The 13,240-nt window shown below is 37.2% G+C and overlaps 1 protein-coding gene across 3 annotated transcripts in view; it reads right to left on the bottom strand.

The window, feature by feature from the left end:
• PDE1A (phosphodiesterase 1A) overlaps window positions 1-13,240 on the bottom strand; it is a 197,767-nt gene that overhangs the window by 72,362 nt on the left and 112,165 nt on the right. The window contains exon 1 of one of the 3 annotated variants that reach the window (XM_058809760.1): window positions 1,986-2,005. The exons of the other annotated variants lie outside the window; for them this stretch is intronic. The gene's annotated coding sequence lies outside the window, so the exon portion shown is untranslated. Of the gene's footprint in view, window positions 1-1,985; window positions 2,006-13,240 lie in introns of those variants that run through there. 3 annotated transcript variants of the gene reach the window in all.

The raw sequence follows: 13,240 nt of genomic DNA, 5'->3' as shown, positions 1-13,240 counted from the left end.
GGAGACTTTTGTCTTGTACAAAAGTACCTGATCTTAAGATCTGCTCAACCCAACACATTCAGATTTCTTCATTTTATACCTCTTTCACAGAAATACAATAAATATTAATTATTATATTTAGCAAATATTTTGCCTATATTACCAATGTATGTTTAAAAAGCAAATATTCTAGATGGGATTATTGGATGTGTTAAAAAAGGTAAAGGTTCTGGAGAACTGGACCATAATGCATCTACTATGTAGAAATTGTAAATGTTCCTGAAGGCAGAGTGTAGATTTTTGTTCCTGCTTTTTTCAGTCAATTTTGATAGAATGACAGAAAATTTCAGTTCAGTTATTTCTCCCCAGAGAGGCACACATCAATTGAAAATATCTATAAATATCAGAAAGGAAGAAACATTGTGTTAAATTGCTTAAAGAATCACAACTGGCATGAAGCCAAAAGTTCCATTGAACATTAACCTGTCTATTGATACAGAGGGCTGGCCATTGGCACCAGCTACAGAGCTCACAAAGATGGAAATATCTGGGATAAAACAAAAACCAAACCACACCACCAAGAAAGAATAAGGCCCACTGCCACAGTAAATCTAAAATTTTCTTTTAATGCCTTTTCTTTAAGGCATTGCCTATACCTGGTGTACTGGAGGAATTGGCTTCCTCCCATGACCTAACAAACAGTGCCAGAAATCACTTTGCTGCCTGTGTGATTTCTCAAGTGAGGTCAAAGGAAAGGAGCCATCCTAAAGGGCAGTCCAGTCTGTCTTCAGGTTTGAGGACTGGCACACATTTCAGTTCTTGGTATTATGTTATAACAAAACCTTAAATGAGACTTGAAAAAGTATTAACTAAATAGATAATTAACTGTAGATATGGGGGGGGGGGGGGGGGAGAAGCATTCATAATAAAGCTGTTATATACCACAACTGCTACCAATACACTTCTCAAGCCAGGAAATGCTTAAGGAACAATAGAAATGCCCCTCTTATACTGATTTTGCTCTAAATCCTCAGCATCTAAAGCCATGCCACCAGTTCAGTCTGCAACTTTTGTATGTTCAAAAGCCATCTCACTGGGAATACTCTAGCCTGGTTTTCTGTCTTGTTCTCTGAACTAGGAAGAAAAGCAGTGTAGGCACAGAACTAAGGAGACGATTACAAACTGATTAAATGCACATACAATACAATAAAAGAGACAGATTTTCCATTTCCAGCAGCCAAAAAACCAAATCAATCTCTTTAAAAAGCTGGTTAGGTCATCTGAAAGGCTTTCTATATAGTAAAGAATTGAATTATGGTTTCCTGTTCCATTATTTGTTGTCTTTGGTCACCACCCAGGTGCATGGAAAAGTTTTCAAAGTAATGTTTATCCCTGAAAAAAGAAAATTCTTGAGAGCTACAAGCTGGCTAGCTCCTTTAGAAGGAAGAAGAGGATTTGCTTAATGTAGTTCTGGCACACAAAACATAAATCTGGTCTCAGAAAGAGACGCTGTATAATCTAGTCTTTTGCTTCTTTCAAATTGTATGCTGCCAGAATTGACAGAAGATTTTACAATCCCTGAAGTGCAAAGCCTTCTGTGCAAAAATACACATGCTCATTTTTAGTTATCAGCTTAAGAAGTTGTGTGGCTTTGTTTCCCTAATATTGTGAACAAGACAAATTTGGAATGGTCTGTCATTTATAAAAGTTCCTGTCAAGAGGAGCAGCTGCCTAGGCAGAGCACCCAGAGAGGGAGAGCTCAGCTCTGTACATTTTACCCACAGCAGTCAGCAATTACGTGTACAAGCAGTTCCATTAGCAGCCAGAGGAAGACGATGTAATTACAGATTTGTGCAACTTGGCCTCAGAACAAAACAAAAACCAAAGCGGGAGCTTAATTAGTCATTTTATACACTTATCATACAGCATGCCCAGAAACAGGAGGCTCAAATCAGTTCCCTAAGACAGGCATCTTGCTGCAGTGGAGATGCCCTGGGGTACCTCACCTGGTCGCCAGCTGCTGCTCCAGAAGAGCGCAGGTGTCCTGCTGGTCCTGGGTCATATCTGCCAGCCCTGGGTGGATGTCTCAGGCACCCCTGGGTGTCTCAAATGGCACTAGATACTGTATCTGAGCCACTGATGCAAGCCTAGGCTGTCAGCTCTGTACAGGTAAGCAGACACACTCCTTCAGGCAGAAGATACTCAGTTCAGAAATCACTGAAATCTACTTGAAGACAAGCGAGAGAAGGGTTACACTTCTCAGAGACAGAGAGTGTGTGGGATGGTGCTACTGCTGCAGTATGACATAAAAAGCCTGGTCTCATACATGTGTCGTGAGGAGAAGAGAAAAAGAGAGAAAGCCACAGACAGAGCAAGCACATAGATACTGCAGTCTTCTGACATGTCAGGAGCACAGTTACCCCTTTTTTGTACAGTTCCTCACCTTCTGTGACTGATTATAACCTGATTTAGCAAAGGACTTTTCACCACTTCCACCATGCCCAGGTTTTACTCCACTTCTCAGTTAAGTGTGATGCCTAAGTAATCTGAATAGGAAAGCAGCATACATTCTTAACACCACAAACATTTTTACACCACCAGAACGGTACTAAAGGAACAGAGATTTAGTCCATCTCCACTGCTGGGCAAATAACCTACTGGCCATAACATAAATGGGAACCAAACCAATGAGATAAAATCTATGGCAATGTTTTCATTTTATCAAATCATCTCTGTTCTCTGATCTTGGGCTCTATTTTGTATCCAGTTTATTAGTTACTAGGTCTGACTACCAGGTTACCCAGGGAACATGTGAGTGCTCCAGCGTAACAGCTCCCACCTCCTCTTTCCTGTCTCCCAGTACTGAATCTTCCCAGCTGCTTCCCTCTCCCTTCCAAAAGGAGGGACACACACTGTGGTTCCCTGGGGAGAGACCAGCTGAGATTTCTTTCCACAGTCAGCTGTGTGAGATGGTACCTGACCCCTCCAACACGGCTGACATCACTGCTTATCACGCACAAAGCTGGAATTCAGCCTTTCACCTCTCCTTCTCTTGTTCATTTGACCTTAAAATCCTTCCAAATAATACCCATCTACTTTCACGTGAGGGCAGAAAAGGAACTAAAGGACAAACTTGTTTAAATGTGATGGTTATCTCAAAGCCAGTTTTCAGAAATGAGCTAATAATAAAAAGCTACATAAAATGAGAGTGTCTTAAAAGATAGTTTATCAACATAATCTATATTAAAATAACCCAAAAATAATGGGAAAATGGTTTATCATGAACAACCACAATTTTTAGGTCTATGTGAGGACCAAAACATTTAATTTGCAAAACAAGAAAATTTTTAGAGAGTTCAAATTGTGTAAGTACCATGGACACTGGACTTTGAGACATATATTTTTATGTTGAGCTAACACTCATAGTTGGAGAAAAAGAATCAGCATCTGACAGAAAAACAACTGAATGTTCATTTAAATGGCTAATTACCAAAATTCTGCCCGGATTTAATGATACTGCATCTGAATTCGTATTTTAACTAGGACCACAGGGATTTGAAAAGTCTATCTGACAGGAGGTACAGGCTTAGCTTTCCTTAGCTCCAGTTCCATTTATAAAAAATTACGGACAATAATTTCTGTAAGATACTTTATACCACAGGCCAATAAGAGGAACTTACTAAACCAGTTGCAGTAACTTTCCTAAGATCTTTCTATATGTAGAATTTAGAGCCACCTCAACATTCTCCCTGCTATTTTGCCATGACCATGGTACAAGTACCATTCTTTAAGGGATGATCAGCAATGCTTATGAGTTTCCCATTTCCCAATGTTCTGAAAATCATTATGCAGGTATGAATATCATTATGCAGGTACGAACAGGTACCATTGCATACAACAACTCAATACATAAAGTCTTAGTATCTCCCCTTTTTAAAAGAAAACAGCATTTGTCAACACAATTTCACTTCATCCACTACAAACTAGAAAACAAATGTGTCCAGGCTGCGGAAAACATCTGTGATATCTATGCAAGTGTTTAACGTAGCAGCTTTATATGTTCACACAAAGCTGTTTTTGAGATTCTCATCAAAGAAGGTGGCAATTCTGTTCTTTTACCTCCATTCACTCAGCACTGTAAAAAGTGAGATACAACCATCTTAGGCTGCTTTAGAGAGAATCCAGCTACTAGAAGTTACTTGACTTGGTTCTGGCCTATGGCACAACTATTGCCATATAGAAGTTTTCTCCTAAAAAGTCATCATAAAAGTAATATAAATAAACACATGCTTCTATTTTTATACAATCTATTCTACTAAAATAAGACTACTTGCTTTATTTTTGAGGAAACTATCTAAACATATTAAGAGCCTATAAAACTGAGAAAAAAAGCTGGCCTGTCAATAACTGTTTCAACTCTTTTCAAATCCCAATGATTTTCTGAGATTTCTTACCCACCTAAGACAACAGAAGAGCCCTGGCCCCACACAGGGGCAGCTGCACAGCAGACACCTGAACACAGCTGTCACAGCACTGAGACAAAATTGTTCAGCTCGTGCTTCTGAGAACACTTTGCTCTGGTGCAAATCTGTAATTGGAATATTTGCAGTTTTGCAAAGGTAGGAAACCCTATTTCCTAAATCAGGAAGCCTCATTTGTGAACAATGGAAAATACTACTAACCTTTCAAATAATGCCAGTTATTTTGCTGTAGAATTGCACAGCACACCATATCACTGGAGCTTAAAATAAAACCTTCCCAGAAACCCCAGTGCCCTATAATGCTAATTTTAAGAAGTTCCAAAGTTATTCCAAGCAAATGTTTTTCTCTAAATTTGGCTATTAGCCCCTATAGTCAAACTGAATTTGGAAAAGGTTGTATGTTTGGGATAATATAAGAAAAAACATGGAACAACATGCTTTCTCTGTGCATCACAAGAGCTGTAGGTCACTGAGTGCCAGCTGAAAGGGAGACCTAAAGGTTAAGAGGATATTCTCTTTTCCTTGTGATTGTGTGAATCCACACTTGTGATTGTGCCTTGTCATCAAACTCCCAATGACTGTACAAATCCATCTTACCACTCAGTGACCTCTGAAAAGATTCCTCACAGCAATATATCTCTGAGTGTCTTTCTAGAGGTTAAAAAGTCATTTGTTAGTCAGATAAGACCAAAGGGGCTCATTCAGGCTCACCCACCAGGGCATATTCATGTTATTACAGCTTTGCATATGTACCAGATACTACTGGCATTACTGAAATTTTGTCATAATAACAGGTACCTGAAAAAGAGAAAGAAAAATAGAAAGAAAAAGAATAGGTGCATCAGCAGAGGAGCATAATAGTACTAAAAATGTGTGAAAGTTCCCATGACTTTTCCTATTTTCTAAGAAAAACATGAAAAGATTGAAGTCTCATCCAGCTGTTTCCTGACACAGGAGAAACCAGCACCATTTAATTGTTAACTGCCCTGCCACTCCTGACTGACACTTTCTGCTGCAAGATGCATTTACTCATTTACTGTGACTGAGCCTGTTGGGCTGCCCAGAAAATCTTCAATTCAGCTGAGACAGGGCAGCTGCAAAGGCCTTGAAGTGCTGAAGTCTCATGAGTCCTGACAGGAATTCCCTCCCAGGTCAGGGACAGTCATACCCTGCACATTCCCCAGCAAGAAGAATTTTGTAACAGGAAGGTAAAATACAAAAAATTACGTCAGGAACAAGGAAAAATAACCCTAACATTCATGTTTTGTAGTTACTAAGCAAGGACATTCAGTGCAAGGGAAATTTTTTAGCCTTCTTGTCTTCACATCTTTTTCATCAGTTTGAACAAGGAGAGGTTGTGACATTAAAACTATGAATCTGACCTGATGACTTTCAAAGAGAAAGACCAAAACCTACTTTTTGCTTAGTTTTAATTTAGAAAGTATTTATCTTCATTTGAAAAACAGAGATAAAAATATGGTGATTTTAGGTTACTTAGCACTTTTAGAAATAGTGGATAATTTTATGGAAAATATAAAATCTCATTTTTGAATTTTCCAAAATCAAAAGTAAGTTTCAACTTAAAAGAGGGGATTAAAAAAAAATGCAAGCCCATTCTCACAAAGAAAACATATGCTATGCAAAAGAAACCATTTTGTTGAAAACAATCATAAAAATAGAAATCTATCAAACATCAAATGGCTTGAAAGAAATACATTTAGAAGTAATCTGTAATTTGTCACATTTTATCATTTAGAACTAAAAGCTAAAAGCTCTACAGAAAGAAGCTATTTGAATTTCTTTTATAACCTGTGTATTCTACTCTGTCCTCATCCTAAATATGCCACCTTGGAAAGGGTTGCTTTATTGTCAATGTAATGTGAAAAGCTGACTCCATTAATAATCTATTATAAATTTAATGGATTTCTACCAATTTCTTATTCTGGGGTAAAGAAGGAGATTCTGTTATCCTCCTGCAATTTCAAGCTTCTATATCTACCTTACTTCTCCACTCAGTCTTGAGCAAAAGACAGCAATGCACATAAATAAATGCAGTAATAAGTGGTTCTTCAAATTTTATAATGAATACATGATAAAGAGTTTCTATGCTGAATAAATACAACCAGTAGGTTATCTAGGCTTTCCTCATGTTTTCCTTTAATTGCTGAAAATTTAAAAATAAAAATCTATCCACTAAATGTGTTTCAATCCCAAGGCACGCACTCAAAGCTAGGAGCAAACTTACATATAAAGCTGTTTGTCAGAGACACAGGAATTTCCATCATTATGACAATTTATGACAATGTACTTAATATCTTGTGAATTAACTTCTTTGTTTTTGCTATCATGTTTTATTTGCATAAAAATTAGCTGGGCTAAAATGTTAAGACAAAGCAAAAGAGCCTGGTAATGTGGGGATGTATTTAGTAAAATAGATTATATTTTCACAGCACTTTCTGTCCAAGGATATTGTGACATTTTATAAACAAGCTGAGACTTACACACCAAATTTTATCTCTGTTCTACAAGTAGGGATCCTGAGGAACATGAGAAGATAGGTACCAGGGGTCATGGGAAACAGGACAAGATTCTCTTGGCTCCCAGGCTAATTCCTGCCACTCTGTGCCTGGTGATTCTCCTGCACGCTGAAAATCCAGCAGGGATTAGTTCCATTGCCCAAATCTCCAGCCTCAAGGCTCCACAGTGACTGGAAACTACCTGCCTGGCCAAACCTAGCTGTTAAACCAAGGTCAAGGCTTTTCCTACAGGTTCCAGTCCTGATGTTTGCATTCATCATTCTGCTGAATTCTGTTTTATTTAACACAGTCATAAGACTGTCTAGCTCAAAAACCACAGATAATGGTTTCAGATGAGTTTATTGCTCCAAATCTATGAGATGGTTAAATGGGAATAAAGAGACCACTTAAAACGCCCTGAGTCATTTTAAAATGCAAACATTCCATTACTTTGGAAAGTTACATATTTTTCCTCTTTCCTTGCTGCATAGGTAAATGATAAAATGAGGTCATATTGCAACTCTTACAACACAATGGATGCATATTTGCAGGTAAATAACTGATTTGTTTAACAAACTACAATATTAATATCAGTTATGAAAAAAAAAAGGAAAAAAAAGTTGAAGTTTTCAGTAAGGTACTCGATTAAAGCAATCATTTCATGTTTGCTGCTACATTCTATGGTGCTGCTTAATGCAGATTTCTCCCAATTAAATCAAAGATTAATAAACAGAAAAAGTGCATCAACTTGCAAATCTTGCAAGCTTTAAACCTGTCATTTTTATTTTGACTTTCCTCTTTTTTTTTTTTTTAATTATTTTTTCAAAGTGCAGAAGTACTAGTAGCCCAGGTAAGGCAAATTTAATACTCAACATTTGAGTATTAAATGAGGAAATTTGAAGAATAGCAAAAGTACATGACAATAATCACATCAGACACTATGGTATATTTCTATCCAATATATTCCTAATATTGGAGAATCTGTCATAAATCTATGAAGTCAATCTCCCACTGTAAAGAAAAATACCCTCATTATTTTATCTAAATCTTAAATTAAAGAAAGAGGATTCTAGAGTGTCAAAACCCATAATCAGTCAGATCAAAAATTCTTGATTTTCAGTTGCATCCTGTTCAAAATGATCATGAGGTTGTGCTTCAGTTCTTGACAAATTTGTGGAACTAATGGTAACTCTTCAATATTGTAAAATTCAAATTACATTCATGAAATCTGGGCTCATTGGAAGCCCATTTGGAAAACATCCTTGTTTCCAAGTGACCTTTAGCTGTGAAACTCAGTGCTGCTATTTGTTACCAAAGTGACCGGTTTTTGCTTTTAAAATAAGCAAGAATGATTGGGTTTTCTTCATCCACAAATCATTTATAAGTCTTATGCTCAAAAACACAATAATGCATAACATTTTCTTTTGCTCAAACCACATGAGAATAATTGTGTAATGTTTCCAAAGTTCTCCCACAGGATGAGATACATACTCCAGTATCATTAAATGACACATATCCTAAATTTGTTTCATCTTTTCTAAATTTGTCTCTGATACACAGTGATTGAATTCCCCATTGCCAGTTCTATTGCTTCTTAGAAAACAGCCACTCTAGGGGACTATTACTGCCTATTATTCATTCAGTACTAAAATCAGTTGTCATATTTTGGGGTAGATGTTCAGAGATGTATTGATGCCAAGATTTCATAACATAAAAAGCAATTTTGTTATGTAGAAACATAACTGCTTTGTAAGCCACTGGGAGAGAGAGCACATTTTAATATGACAACATTTCTGAGCCAGTTTACTGAAGAAACAGTTCTACAGCAGAGAATGGAGGGATGGTGTTTCTCATGTGCGATATTTACAATATTTTAAATTATTTACTACTAACCCCAGGAACATTCTCAAGACATACTTTTAAAAACATTTCATTTCCTTTTAGCATTTACATGCCACTGAAAGGTACTGATGAAGAAACTCAGATTATTTAGCTACATTTTTCTTTTGAAAAGGCTCCACAATTTGCCTCAGGTTTTGTTCCCATTTACAAAGAAATTCCTCAGAATCAAACTGAAATATATACCTTATTTCACTATGATCTTGAAAAGTTTTTGTACTCCAAAATAAGATATTTTTCAGCTCAGTTAAGATCTCCTGTGCTGACTCCTTGCCCAAAATTTTCATCTGCTATACAGATGGGGAAACTCCACCCACAAGCAATGGTAAAGGCATATGAAGCCGCTAGTGGAAGAAGTAGTTTCCTGAAACTATCAGAAGTATCCCACATGCCTAGGGATGTGGGCAGGCATCACAGGCAGGCACAGTACTTTCAAGCAGATGCCTCTAGCCTTCTTCTCTCTAATCCAGTCTGCCCAGATGCTAAACACATTTTTCCTGCTATTTCAGAGATGCATATTGCTTGACAGAGTTCAAGTGCTTGATAACCAAATGTTCTACTTAAATTCATAGCTTTCTCTGACGTGCAGACCAGGGCAGCTATCAGCAAGCAAAAGACAGAATTAGCCCTTCCACCCGCAGGCTATTTAAGCACAAGTGTGGCTGTAAGGTCGTGCCCAGCCCATTTCAGCTAACAGCCTATTTCCATGTTTAAACTTCACAGGTCTGGGTGTTAGAACACACAGCTGAACCCACCTACTCTGACAACTTGCACAAGGTTTTGGAGCTGCTCTTGCCCAAAATTAACAGTGATCACCAATCCTTTCCAGCCTGCTTCCTCCCCACTCCCCAGCATTTTTTCCAAGCAGGGATATGCCTTGGATTTTCTTGGTGACTTCCTGCAGAGCCCTGGCAGGCAGAGCACAGAGCCCCATCAGCTGCTGACCACAGGCACACACGTACCTGGTGTCACATCAGGAGAACTTCACAGAAAAATGTGTCTGTCTGCTTTACATTTGCATAGCAGAACTGTGCCTCAGTGTCCTCTCACGAGATCCTCACATAAAAGGACTTACAGAACACAGTAGTGTGACACAAGTCTCTTGATTTTGAGAATTACCAAAAAACCCAGTGGTGATTGCTGCTTTACACCCCTTTCTGAACTTTAAATATCATGTTGTAGCTGTACAATATTAGAATAGATTATTCAGAATATATAAGGGCAACTATATGCAGAGATTGAAATATTTGTAATTCTTCAAGGGTTTTTTTTGTACTACTTAAACTTCTGGAGGATTTATTCCAGAAACTTAAAAAAGTTTTATTTAAACTTCATTGATTTATGCTTTATGGTGCAATAGCTTTTGTCCAGTTGTGTTTTTTATTACTTCACAATAAATAGCCAAGCTTTCTCAACACAATGTTACATTATTCTCCATAAAGAGAACCAGAGTACTTGTCCCAGAAGTTCATGGTCCAGAATTCAGTAGGCATGATGTTTTCTCTCTGATAAACATGTTTCATGGCAACATCTCAGTTGAAGTACGTGTATTAATTGTGGAACAGGTGATAAAGCCAGAGTTCTTTAGCTATTGACAGATATTTTAAAAAGAATAACCCTAGATTACGTTATCTCCATCCTTGAACTCCAAGAATAGACCCAGTTCTTCCAAACTCAGCTTAATAATATCCTACAGAAATCTAATCAGACTGGGGAGGTTCCTTCCAACTTCATTTATTCTACACCCCTATGATCTAGTAAAGGCTATTGCAAAAAACTCCTTCTTCCTGATTATCAAATCAGGACTAAATTTTCCTTTCTCACACTGTAAAGTTACCTTTACAGAGGAAAAATCATTACAATAAGCTGCAATAATTAGAGCAAGCTTGGGATCTTGAAAAAGAAAATACTAAACAGCTATTCATCCACTTAATTCAATGAAGTTAAAGATGTGATAACTACTCATACCTTATCACATGGGTTAACTTTTAGTTATTAATCACAGTGGAGCTCCTTTAATCACCCTGCGGTTCTTACTGGCTTCTGCACACTTAAAAAAAAGTGTTAATTTTGCTCACCTGATTATGCTGCTAGGTAAATATCTTGAGTTTTTATGAGTTTTACATGTTAGATCAAATGTATTTTCCTAATTCAAGCAATATTGGTCTTTTCCCTTTCCATTTACCTTTCTTTAGCATTTCTAATGAAATATTATTCATTTATGAACTTAGCAGCAAAGCTGATCTCCAACGCTTTTATTTTTGTTCCTGATAACATAAGGACATCTACACTGGGTCACAATGAAAGTCCATCTCATTCATATACAGTTTTGAAAATGTCCAATGTCATATACATTTGAGAATGGCAAAAGCAGATGTCCAGGGAAGAGAAAAAGAGCAGAAATAATGTACAGTGATCCTGGACTGCCAGCATGCCAGCCTCTGGCCATGTGGGGGTAAAGGACTCCCTGATACAGAGGTGGTTTCTATGTGTCTAGAAATAAATAACTCTTCTATGAAGTTTCTCAGTCTCTTTCTGCACTCTTGTACATTCCTGGCATCCACAATGTCCTTTGTCAAGGAATCCCTCAGTATATTGCGATGTGCAGAGAACCATTTATCATTTATTCATAAAATGTCATGATGATCTCTCTTTTTGTTTCTTGATAATTTTGTTTCTTGTTCCTATTTATTCTGAACATATTTATTATTCACATTTTGGAACCCTGTTGGCACTATATGCAGCAGCAAAATACTAGTCCACTTTAACCCACAGCCACTTGTGCAAGTCACCAAAAGGTTTTGTCTACAGAATACAAAACTGTGTGCAATATATTTAAGAAGGTTGCTCTTTGGTTTAACATCTAGCCTTGAGAGTATAAAGCTCCCTGTACTATATGTTAAAGTGGATTCCTATCAGAAAATGTTATGTTCCTTTCCAGTATAAGAAGTAAGTTGGGATACTCTTAAAAAACAAAGTTCTTATCTTTATCTGTTTCATGTGTGTCAGGAATGCCTCTTCCACAAAGATCTAGTTGGTCTTTTAAGTCTGCCTTTCATTTGACTACTTCCTTTAGTCCCAAAATAGTTCCCTGATACTTTCTGAAGCTGCCATCTTCTTGAAGAAATTTTTTTGTGGTCCGTACTGGCACTCTGGTGACTGCTACAGCCCCGCTAAGGAAATCCCCCCGTGTCACCATTTCCATCAGGTTAGGAAGCAGGGATCTGCTCGGAGGGAACTCCATCTGCATCCAAGGCAGCACCGACTGAGGAGTGGGGTAAAGGTATCTGTGTCAAATCAGAACTGAGCTAATACATCAGATAGAGAGTTGCATAAACCCTAAGTTCATTTGTTAAGCTCACTAGGTCCAAAAGCTATGTAGAGAGCAAATCCCACAGCACAGCTCCTTGAATTACTCCAGTATTGAGATAACTAACTTCTCTGTGTGCTCTGAAGGGAAGATTTACAAAGGTTTTCTAGGCACTGAGGTGGTCCAAATGTAGCTGGCAAAGGCAATGTCTTATATAACTGACCATTACGAATTTGCCAGGATACAAACAGTTATATCCAAATATTAAAAAACCCATCCCTACTTTTAAAATGTACTGACAATTGAAGTCACCCTCATATAAGCACTTGCTAAAAGCAAGGTCTTGAGATTTTTGTAGTTAATTGCAAAAATCATCATGAACAGGTTTACATAGGAAAGAGTTTCATACATACCAATGAGTCCTAACAAAAAAAAAGGAAAACTAGCAACAACAACAACAAAGTGATAGCCAAAGGAAGTAAACTGTAACATTTCTGGCTGCTCATTATCAATGAGTAATTTGAATTTGCATGTCCCTAGTAATTCAGAACATAGAGTAGGAGAATAACATGCTGATTAGTTGGGGAATAATGGAATTGTGAGCAATTTAACTTTCTGCTTTTTATAAGGACTGAACCAAGTAATCTCAAGTGTCTTCTTGATGTAACAGTAAAACAAGTAGATTGATTAAGTAGAGTAGAAATTATATCACCAATTTTTCAGAAAGATTTAGACACTTGAATACCTGGTAATGTAATTCAAATTGGCTGACAAAGGGAGGTATTTTTGAGAATTACAAATTGGCATGAAAATCATAAACGCAGTAACATCAGGATGAGGCTTTGTGTCTTTGGTAATATTCAGGAATAAAACCTTTTTCTTTTACTTATTTTTCAATAATGGAAAAACATTAATGGAATTTTCAGGTTTTCAAGTCAGGTGGTGACAAAGACAATTTTAAAGATATTGCAAATGCACAGAAAACAATGTTAAAAAAATTATCTCATAGCACTGGAAGCAAACAAAAAGGTGAAAGAATATATTTTAATATGCAT

The sequence above is a fragment of the Ammospiza caudacuta genome, chromosome 8 (assembly GCF_027887145.1).
Source record: "Ammospiza caudacuta isolate bAmmCau1 chromosome 8, bAmmCau1.pri, whole genome shotgun sequence".
In the NCBI taxonomy this organism is placed as follows: domain Eukaryota; kingdom Metazoa; phylum Chordata; class Aves; order Passeriformes; family Passerellidae; genus Ammospiza; species Ammospiza caudacuta.
The sequence above is the reverse complement of the archived record's forward strand: the minus strand, read 5'-3'. Positions and strand labels throughout refer to the sequence as shown.